At 40.4% G+C, this 9,549-nt stretch overlaps 1 protein-coding gene across 3 annotated transcripts in view; it reads left to right on the top strand.

The window, feature by feature from the left end:
• The first annotated feature begins 505 nt into the window (after positions 1–505).
• The window catches only part of AKAP11 (A-kinase anchoring protein 11), a 54,606-nt gene continuing 45,562 nt past the window's right edge, over positions 506–9,549 (top strand). For 2 of the 3 annotated variants that reach the window (XM_024569398.3, XM_024569390.3), the window contains exon 1: positions 1,086–1,211. The gene's annotated coding sequence lies outside the window, so the exon portion shown is untranslated. Of the gene's footprint in view, positions 788–1,085; positions 1,212–9,549 lie in introns of those variants that run through there. The other variant, XM_045202194.2, reaches the window with a different exon arrangement.

The raw sequence follows: 9,549 nt of genomic DNA, 5'->3' as shown, positions 1-9,549 counted from the left end.
TCCTTTGTATAGAGCCTAACGCCAAAAGATATTTTTTCCTTTCTTCTCTCTCCTTCCTTCCCTCCCCTATAAGCTCCCTGGACCCTAGACTTACTTGTCTTCATCGCTGCTCAACTGACAGCCTGGAGTAATGACTAACATATGCAGGAACTCAACAAATATTTGCTGAAGAAATGAACATGTGAATGCACCCTTTCTTCCCTGCCGGTGTCAGGGGAGAACTCGAAACAAGGATGCTATTAAAAATGTCTTTTTTATTTATCAGGTATTTCCACCCTTGAGGAGTAGATGTCCTCGAGGAGACTGCAGCTTGACTCACGATTCTAAGTGGAAATAATCACACACTAGCTTTTTAATCTAGGGCTTGCTTTATCAATGCTTTTACTTCCCAATTCCGATGCTGCGTAAAGATGTCTCGGTGCGCACTAGGGCCCAGAGATTCCTTGTGGAGGTTCAGACAGGGCCATAGGACTGGAGCGCTTGAGTGGTCCTCCCCTGAGATGCTGAGCAGGGGCGGAGCCACCCGGAAAGGATGAGCCTTACTTGAGCGCTCAGATCTGGTGCGGGTGCCCCTGCGGAAAGGGTCCAGGAAATCAGAAGAGCGCAAGGCTTGCCTGTGGCGAAGGAGTCCATCTGACCCCAGGCGGTAAGACTAAGGTCGAAGGCAAGGAGGCAGGGCCTGAAACCAAACCTGCTGAGCAAGACAAGGACTGGAGTTTGGCCAGAAGAAAGGGTTAAGTGGTTTCCGAGGTAACGGATCAGGAAGCGCGCAAGACGTTCGCCGCAGGTTCGTAGGTCAGCCTCGAGTTTAAAGCTCCCACGGCTGAGCGGGTTCTGGCCAATGGAAAGGCCGCCTCCGCGTCATGTGACGCGAGGGCCCACTCTGGATGCCGCCGCGGAGCACGTGGGGAGGTTTTTCATTTTCTTTCTTTGCTTTTCAATAAACCCACCCACTTTTACGCGGGCTTGGTCACGGAGTTCTCGCGAGAGAGGGTGGGACGCCTGGGGGCTAGGTAGTGTTGGGGGCTGCAGCTGCGGCGGCGGCAGCGGCGGAAGCCGGGGCGGTCAGGGCGGGGACGGGCCGCGGGGCGGGGAGGGTGGGGAGGGCCCGGGGCCAGTGCGGGTGGGGCGCTCCCCTGTTCTGCAGCTCGCGCTGCCGGTCGTTGCGGGCTGGTGATATGCCTTTGAGCTGTGGAGGCTGCGGTCCCCAGGTGAGCCCAGTGCGGATCCGCTCGCGGCGTAAGCCGCGGGTGGCGGCGGGGTGTGGGGTCGCGATGGATGGAGCGGCCCAGTTCTGGGGCCCCAGCCCTCCACCTGCCCGCACTCCTTGCTCTGACTTCGGGGCTGCGTAGAGCTGCGCCTTCGCTTCCGAAGGAAGACGGGAGGAGCGGGGCAGAGGGAGGAAGCCCTGGGTCAGGGGGCGGGGGTGTTCAGGGGATCGGGCCGAGTCTTCAGGGGGCGGGAGTGTGGCTACGAAGCTGCAGTCCCTTTGAATGACGAATTTAGTAGAGCCGTGTCCGCTCGGTGGGTGGTGGGGCGTGTGCCTAGTTTGCGGTCGTGGTGCGTGCCCAGGGGAGTGTGCGGGAGGGAGAGGACGTTGCACTTTGTCCCGGAACAGCAGCATCCTTCACTTCCAGAACCCTTGGGCGCTGGAACAAGGCGCACCCCAAGTTTGTGACAGAAACGGAAGGCGTCAAGCAGCTCCTCAGAGTGTTGAAATCTGTATTTTCTCTAAGGCTGTTAATAGTTTAAATGCTGACCATCCAATATCTGAATGGATTGAGTATGTCGTCTGTTACTTAAGGCACCTAAGCTGCTTCATAAAAAGAAAAAATTATGAAATGTGACTGAAGTATGAAAAACGTTCGCAAAATGACTGTGGGAATAGAATCTAAACTACCACCGTGGTATGACTTGGTAACAACTCTTTTCGTCTGCTTACCCTGTTCTCTAAAACGTTATTAAGCTGAAGGTGATTTATCTTAAGATGTTAAGGAAATTTCAGGATGAGAAATACTGAGGCATCTGATGGCCTTAGTGGTAACGCGAGTTAAAAATTCTGGTTCTCTTCTCAGCTTTGTAATTATTAAGTCCCTTTTAAAACATGTAAGCTTTCCTTAGCTTCGTTAGAGATGTTACAATGATTGATACTGATTTTGTTACTTGTGGAAGTACTCAGAAAATAAAGGCTTCTCAATAATGCAAAGGTGATTTTAACGTCTTGTTTACCATTTTAGAGGAAATGGAAGACAGTTACCAGTATGATTAGTGACATTTAAAATGGTGCAGTTTAATGAATCTTTTTAAACACACAGTCACTTTTTTTCAAGTAGTGCCCTGGTTTTCATACTTTTTATGTTTTTCCTAGCAGCACTGATGCAAGGGTTGACAGTGAATTTCACTCTTAGTTGTAACTGTGACAGCAGTTTATGAGAGATTAAAGAATGTAGGGTAGTCAGAACAAATGGGATCCCAAGCCGAACTGGTAACTAGTGATTAGTGTATGTACCCTCGTAACTGCATTATTGATAAGAGCTAGCGTGGCATGTCCCAGTGTTGAGGATATGGGACTCACCAAAGACCCTGAACCACAGATTTGCCAGCTTCTGAGCTCCTGGGGTAAGTCTAGAAGCGGAAGTCCTTTGCCTTAAGAGGCTATAAGAAGGATAGTACATTTAATATGTTTATGTGTACCTATTATATATATTTTAATTCTAGGAACTTACTGTCTGGAAAAGGAAATCAAACCCAGTCAGATGATACATTATTCTTTTTAAGGGAAGTTTTCACTTAAAAATAGTGGAGTTCTGTTTATACTTGGAGAAAATGTGAAAAACTTAGGAAAAAAATTTTTTTTGAGAAATGGGAAAAAGAGACTCATCTATATTGAAAAAAAATTCCTTTCCATTCTGTATTGGCAAACTGATTTTCAGGAATAGAAAAATGGAATTTTTTTGGCTGATCTCTAAACCTTTTGGCAAGGGTATCGAGCTTTTAGGATGTTAAGTATTAGTTCTTTTGTTTTGCCCTTGAAAAGTAATAAAAGTAACTTTGGGTAGGATAATTATTTAGGTAAGCTGAATTTGTTCTTTTTCTGTCAGGTCACCTGCCGTTTAGTAATAAAATCACTAGGAGGGAACAAGGGGTGGGAGCAGGTCAGGAGAAGGTAACAGCTGGGCCTGGGCTGGAGTTAAGGGTGTATACACTGGTGAAGTGGGGAAAGGAAAGAAAATTATTAGTTTAAAAGCAGACCAAACAGATCCATACGTGCTCATTCTGCCCTCTATATATAAAAGTTCAATTTATTTAAAACTATTTACTAGAAATTAAGATATTTGGAATACAGGGTGGGCAAAAGTAGGTTTACTGTTGTTTGTATGGAAAATAATACCAAGAATAAACTGTTTTGCGTACTCACAACTGTAAACCTACTTCTGCCTGACCCTGTATATACATTAGAAACTTGGAATGATAAAAGGAGAAAAGTTAACATGGGAAGAAATAAGAAATGATGTAGTGGCCTGAAACACAGGGGATTTTTTACTTGAGTGAAAATGAGATACATTGTGAAGAGTTTGGACTTTGGAATCTGGCAGATCTGGTAATATTGCTGAGTGTCTTTTCTTCTCACCCTGAAAAGAGAGTTAAAGTACCTAAAAAGTTATTGTGAAACACAAAGTAGCTGCTTTCTCAGTGTTTTTCTTTGACCTCTTTTAATTAAGGCTTGAGGATTATTTGGCTGCAAGGAGCAAAAATGCACTCGAATTGACTGACTTAAAAGTATTTGTCAGAGAGTTGGAGGACTACCTTTGAAGTTACTGCATGAAGTCCATGTTGGCTCAGTATTTTGGGAACCAGAAAATCTTAAGGGGTTTAGTCTTTCAGTTCTTCTCTGGAAAACACGTGGTCTTAATGTCTCTGCTACTCAGTTCTCTGCTACTCTGTACTCTGTTATGTCTCTTCTAGTTTTTCCTTTCTTTTCAGATGTCCCTCTCTTTAAAGATCTTGGTTTCTGCCTCCCCATAACTTTGGTTTGCATGAAACTTTGATTTGTCATGGTGCTAACACCATACTCACTTTGATATTGCAGTTCTCAATGAATACTTTATATCTTAATCCTGAATTTCTGAAGAGAGAATCCGGTTGGTTAAATACCCACTTCTAGTCCAGTTAGCTGAGAGTGAAGGAAGATGGGAATGGGAAAATGGATGGAGAGGAGACTTCAGCTTGTCTCCCAGTTGGTACTTTTTTAGGGTGGCTACTGAAAGTTGTTTAGGAAAGAGGTAGCAGGGAGGAAATGAAGGGTATCTCTGGTATATTTAACGTACTGCAGTTTTTAGTTTTTCTCTTAGTACTGCATTGAACTTGCTCACAGCAATGTTGTTCTCTCTCAGGACAGAGTCTCCCAGGTGTGTGAGTTAGGATAATATGTAATCAACTTGTGCCTCATTTTCCTTAGATGAAGAATGGTTATGATAACAGCAACTTCCGTTGTGAGAAATATGAATTCTGTTTAACAGCATTTAAACAGTGCCTGGCTGGCACTGTGTAAGGATATATATATATTATTACTGAGTGCATACTCTGGCAGGTACTGTGATAGGGGCTTCTACAGCATTCAGAGATGAAAGAATGTCATTTCTGCCCTCAGGAGTTTAGAATTCTAGCGATGACCACTCCATACTAAAAACTATCTTGACTTTAATGACACTAAACTCTTATAAATCTTCCTTGCCTGTTTTTGAGACTCCTATTCATGTGTGGTTCTTTGTTTAGCTGTCCAGGAACCCTTTATTATGGTTGTCCCTTAGACTCTCTCTCACATCCTCTCTTCTTTCCCAGTCTCTGGGATCAGCTTTCAAGCTCTGTCTGTGCAGGTGATTCCTCAAGTAACATCTCTAGTTCTGACCACTCCCAACAAATTGTGTATTATTTAGGATATTATATTGACATCAAACACTGTCTTTCAGTTACCCTATAATTGGCAAAGGTTCCACTTTCCTTCTGGCTCCCCAGGCTTGGAAACTTTTCTTCTTTTTTTATACCTTTTATATCTCATCAGTTAATAGGTTCTGCACAGGCTTCTAGAATGTTTTTTTGTGCCAAGGTCTGGACCATCTGCAGAGCAGATCTATGCATTCATCCCTGCTACTGGCAGCTTAGGATAGAACCTTACTACTATTTGCAAGAGCTGCTTAAATACCTTTTCAGCAATATACTCTTTTAAGTCAAGGAGTCATAGATGTCACTGATAAAGAGAAATGTGTTCTTCAGTTAAAATTCTGACCTTATTTTTAGGTTAAGAATCTTGTATTTGGGGATTATAAGATTAATAACCATGATTTTAACTTCTAGGCAGAATATTCACATTGAAAGCACAGCCTTAAGATTTAAATTCTTTTTTCTTTTTAAAATTGTGTTTATTGTTGGAGTACAGGAAGTTCTGGAGTCATAGCAGTTCACACTTAGTACTTTCTCAACTAGACCCGTGTTATTATTTTAAATATCAATTACTGGCAAGGTTCAGACATACTTTAGGAGAAGTAGATTCCAACCTGGAATGCAGTAAGAAGGTCAGTAACTTTTCTCCATTGAATGCTTGAGAAAACAAAGGTGCAGAACAAATATGCTTGCATTAATTTTTCAGCAAGTCATAGGTAGGTGTCCCATACTATTTTCTATTTAAAGATGTCACTCTTCCCACCAAATGCTCCTCTGAAATGCATCTCCTTGATGAAATTTTCCTTTACCTTATAGCTTGTTCAACTTGTAAATATATGTTTATGTATTATTATGGACAAGACCTTTGGGGAATGAAGAGAGGAATAAGGCATGGCCCTAGAGTGTAAGCTCCATGAGAACAGGGACTTCTCACTGCTATCTCCCAATTGCTGTTACTTAGACAGAGTTCAATGTTGTTAGTGTTTACAATCCAGTGCATGGCATCAAATTGTAACAACATAAGTTTAACTGTTACTTAGGCACCATAGTCCCAAGCGTCAAAATAGAGCATTGGCAATTTGTGTCTTGCTCCTGGCCCCTCAGATATGTGGCGATGTTTGGAGACATTTTTAGTGCTACTGACAGCTAGTGGATAGAGACCAAGGATGCTGCTAAATGTTCAGCAATGCATAGGACAGTCCCATAACAAAAAATTATCTGACCCAAAAAGTCAATAATGTTGAGATTGAGAAATCCTGTAGAGGTACAAACAAAATGTATATTATGAATGCAGGAATGTGATTGATTCAGGATTAAAAATTAGTAACCAATAGTGGTGATAGTTTGATTTTATAAGTCAAATAACACATCTGTACTCAGGGAAGGAGCTAGCATTTGAATTTCTATTGTATTACGTACTGTTTTTACATACAATGTGGGGCAAAAGGTTTACAGTTGTGAGTACACAAAACACAGAGTTTATTGTATTATTTATGTATTATTTCCCATATGAACAACTTTTGCCCTACCCTTCATATTATTTCATTGCATTCTTAGAGCAGTCCTGTGAAGGTGAGCCTTAGCTTTCTCATTTGCAAAAAAGGGGTAGCATCACCTTTACGCCATTGTTTGCTTATTAGGTATTATTTTATGTTTTATGTTTTTAGTGGTTGCTTTGGGGTCTACAAGATAACTTTATCAGCATCACTTCTCTTATACTGGAGGAACTTACACCAGTGTTTGTTCATCTACCACCCACCATATCTTTTGTGTTATTTTTTCATACGTTTTGCTTCTATGTATGTTGTAAACCCTGTAATACATTGTTCTTAATTTTAGTTTAAATGGTTATTTTTAAAAGGGATTTTAAACAGAGAAAATACCTCTTAAAGTACCTTCATATTTGCCATTTTAGGCACTTGATTCCTTCAGTTCCGATTTCTATCTGATATAGCTTTTCTTTTGCCTGAAGAGTTTCTTTTAACAGATACGTATTCTAGTGATGGTTCTGGTGATGAGCTAGCACATCATTTTTAGTTTGAATACATTTATTTTGCTTTCATTTTGAAAGATATTTTCATTGGGTATGGATTTTTCATTGGATTAGATTTTTTTTCCTTTCATTAAAGATGTTATCTATTGTCTTATTTTTTAAAATCTTTTCTTAAAGTTTTAATTATCATTCTTACTGTTAAAAAATCATTCAAAGTTATGTCAGCCTTTAAGGATAAATTGTGAAGTATTTAAAAGAACGTGTTTGGAAAACTGAACCACATTTTTTGTTGCCAGCATTATGCTTTGTTCTTGGTAGAATCATCTTTGTTTCTTCATTTTACCCAGTATAAACCCTGGCCATATTGACTTCTATGGTAGTAAATTGATCTCGAAGAAAGTCGAGGTCTTCTCAAGAGAATCAGAATTCTTTGTGGCAGTCGGTAAAATTATTTCCCAGCAATGCCTGAGCTTCATCAGTCCCCATTATTACCTCAGTCCCCAACTGCAGACACACTTTATCGGTAGGAGGAACTGAAGCTTTACGATACAGGTTAAATCTGGTCTCCAGTGATTTGGTGGACTCTTTTTTTTCTTCTGCATGTATTTTAGAATTTCTAAAGTCTGTTTAATTTCAGAAATATGACCTTTCAGCCTCCTTTTCTATGGTCTTGTTTTATGGCTTACATAGTTTCTGACAAGAAGTCTGCTGTCCTTCATTGTTCCTCTGTATGTAATGGATACTGGTTGCCTTTAAGGTTTTCCTGTTTAGAGGGAAAATGCAGACAACTGTAATTTAACAACAATAAAATAATTTAAAAAACCAAAACAGAAAAGAGAAGATTTTCCTCTTTAGCACTGGTTTTTAGCAATTTAATTTTGATGTGTGTTGGTGTGGGTTTCTTATTACATGTTTCTTCTCAGGGTTTATTGATCTTCGTTTGATGGTTTCATCAAATTTGGGAAATTGCATATTATTTTGCCTTTACATGTTGCCCTCACACTTTGAGACTCCAATACCTTTTGAAGTGACTGACCGCTGCTGCTACTGTTTGTGTTTAAGTTTCTTCTCACTGTTCTTCATTTCGGATAGTTTCTATTGCTGTGTCTTTGGACTTTTCTCCTGCAGTGTCTCGTCTGATGTTAATTAATTGCATCCAGTATGTTTTTTATTTAGTATATTTTATTTTCATCTCTAGAATTTTAATTGGGGTTCCTTATATCTTGTATTTCTCTCCTTATGCTCATGTTTTCCTCTGTCTTCTTGAATGTATAGAACATATTTATAGCATCGTTTTAACATCTGTTCATTCTATTATCTCTGTTGTTGCTGGGTGTACACTTTATAGTAATTTTTTATTGCATGCCAGTCAGTAAGTTTTATGCTGTTTTTGCTTGATTTTGTTGTATTCCTAAGAGTGCTGGATTTAGTTGGGGTGCACAGTTGGCTTATTTGGAATCTGTTGGATTGTTTTGAGGCTTCCCTTAGCTTTGTTAGGTGAGACCTGAACAGCCTTTAGTGTGCTGATGACTTGTCCCACAAGTATTGGGTTGGCCAAAAAGTCCGTATGATTTTTTTTCTGTAAAATATAACACGTATTTTTCATTTTCACCAGTCACTTTATTGATTTGGATATTTTGAGTATGTTGGCTCTCTCCTATGTGGTATAATGCTGATTGTTCTCAATTAGTATCTTGAATTGACCACTATCAACTTCAGCTGGTCAGCCCGACTGTGGAGCATTGCTGTTGAGAAGTCTGTAGCACGAAACTTCACAAACCACCTTTAACATGTTTGATCAGTCAGAGCACCTTCTCCATACACTGCACAAATCTTTTTTTGCTTTTCAGTTGCATTTTTACCTTCCTTGAAATAATAAAGCATAATATGCCAAAAATGTTCTTCCATCTTGAATATTAAAATGGCTACATGAAAATGCACCAGTTTTGATAAATGTTTATTTAAATGCATGATAATATGACTGCTGTTACAATACAGTCTAACAAAATTGTTTAAAATAAAGTTTAAAGACAACTAAGTGCTCCTAGAGTCATCTTATGGAAAAAGCCAAACAAACTTTTTGGCTGACCCAATAATGCAATTCTTTCTGAGGAGTCCAGTCTATTGTCTGATACACTGCAAAGTGTTTTCGTGCTGGTTGGTGGGAGCACAAACTCTTCCAAGCCCTGTCTGGCTCCAATTATTATTTCGCCTACTGCTCTTTGGTAGTTATTTCCCTACCTCAGATACTCAGCACAGATCAGTATTCAGCCAAGGGCTCTAGGGGAACTCATCTGCACATTTCTAAAGCTCTCACTCTTTCTGAGCTCACCCTTCGGTACTCTGTCCTACAAATTCAAGACTCCTTGGCCTTCCTAAACTCTGATCTCTGTGTCTGCAGCCTGGCTAGACTGCCAGACTGCTTGGCTTTCCTCTCCCTGTGTTGTGACTGGAAGTAGCCAGGTCATAGTCCTGCATTGCCTGTTGTCTAATGTTTGAAAACCAATGTTTTATATATTTTTATCTTGTTTTGTTATTGTTATATTCAACAGGGAAGCACACAAACAGTGACACCAGAACAATAAAGGACAAACCACTTTGGAAGCATAAAGGAG

Source organism: Desmodus rotundus, chromosome 13 (assembly GCF_022682495.2).
Source record: "Desmodus rotundus isolate HL8 chromosome 13, HLdesRot8A.1, whole genome shotgun sequence".
Lineage (NCBI taxonomy): Eukaryota > Metazoa > Chordata > Mammalia > Chiroptera > Phyllostomidae > Desmodus > Desmodus rotundus.
Note: the sequence above shows the minus strand (reverse complement) of the source record. Positions and strands in the feature narration are given on the sequence as shown.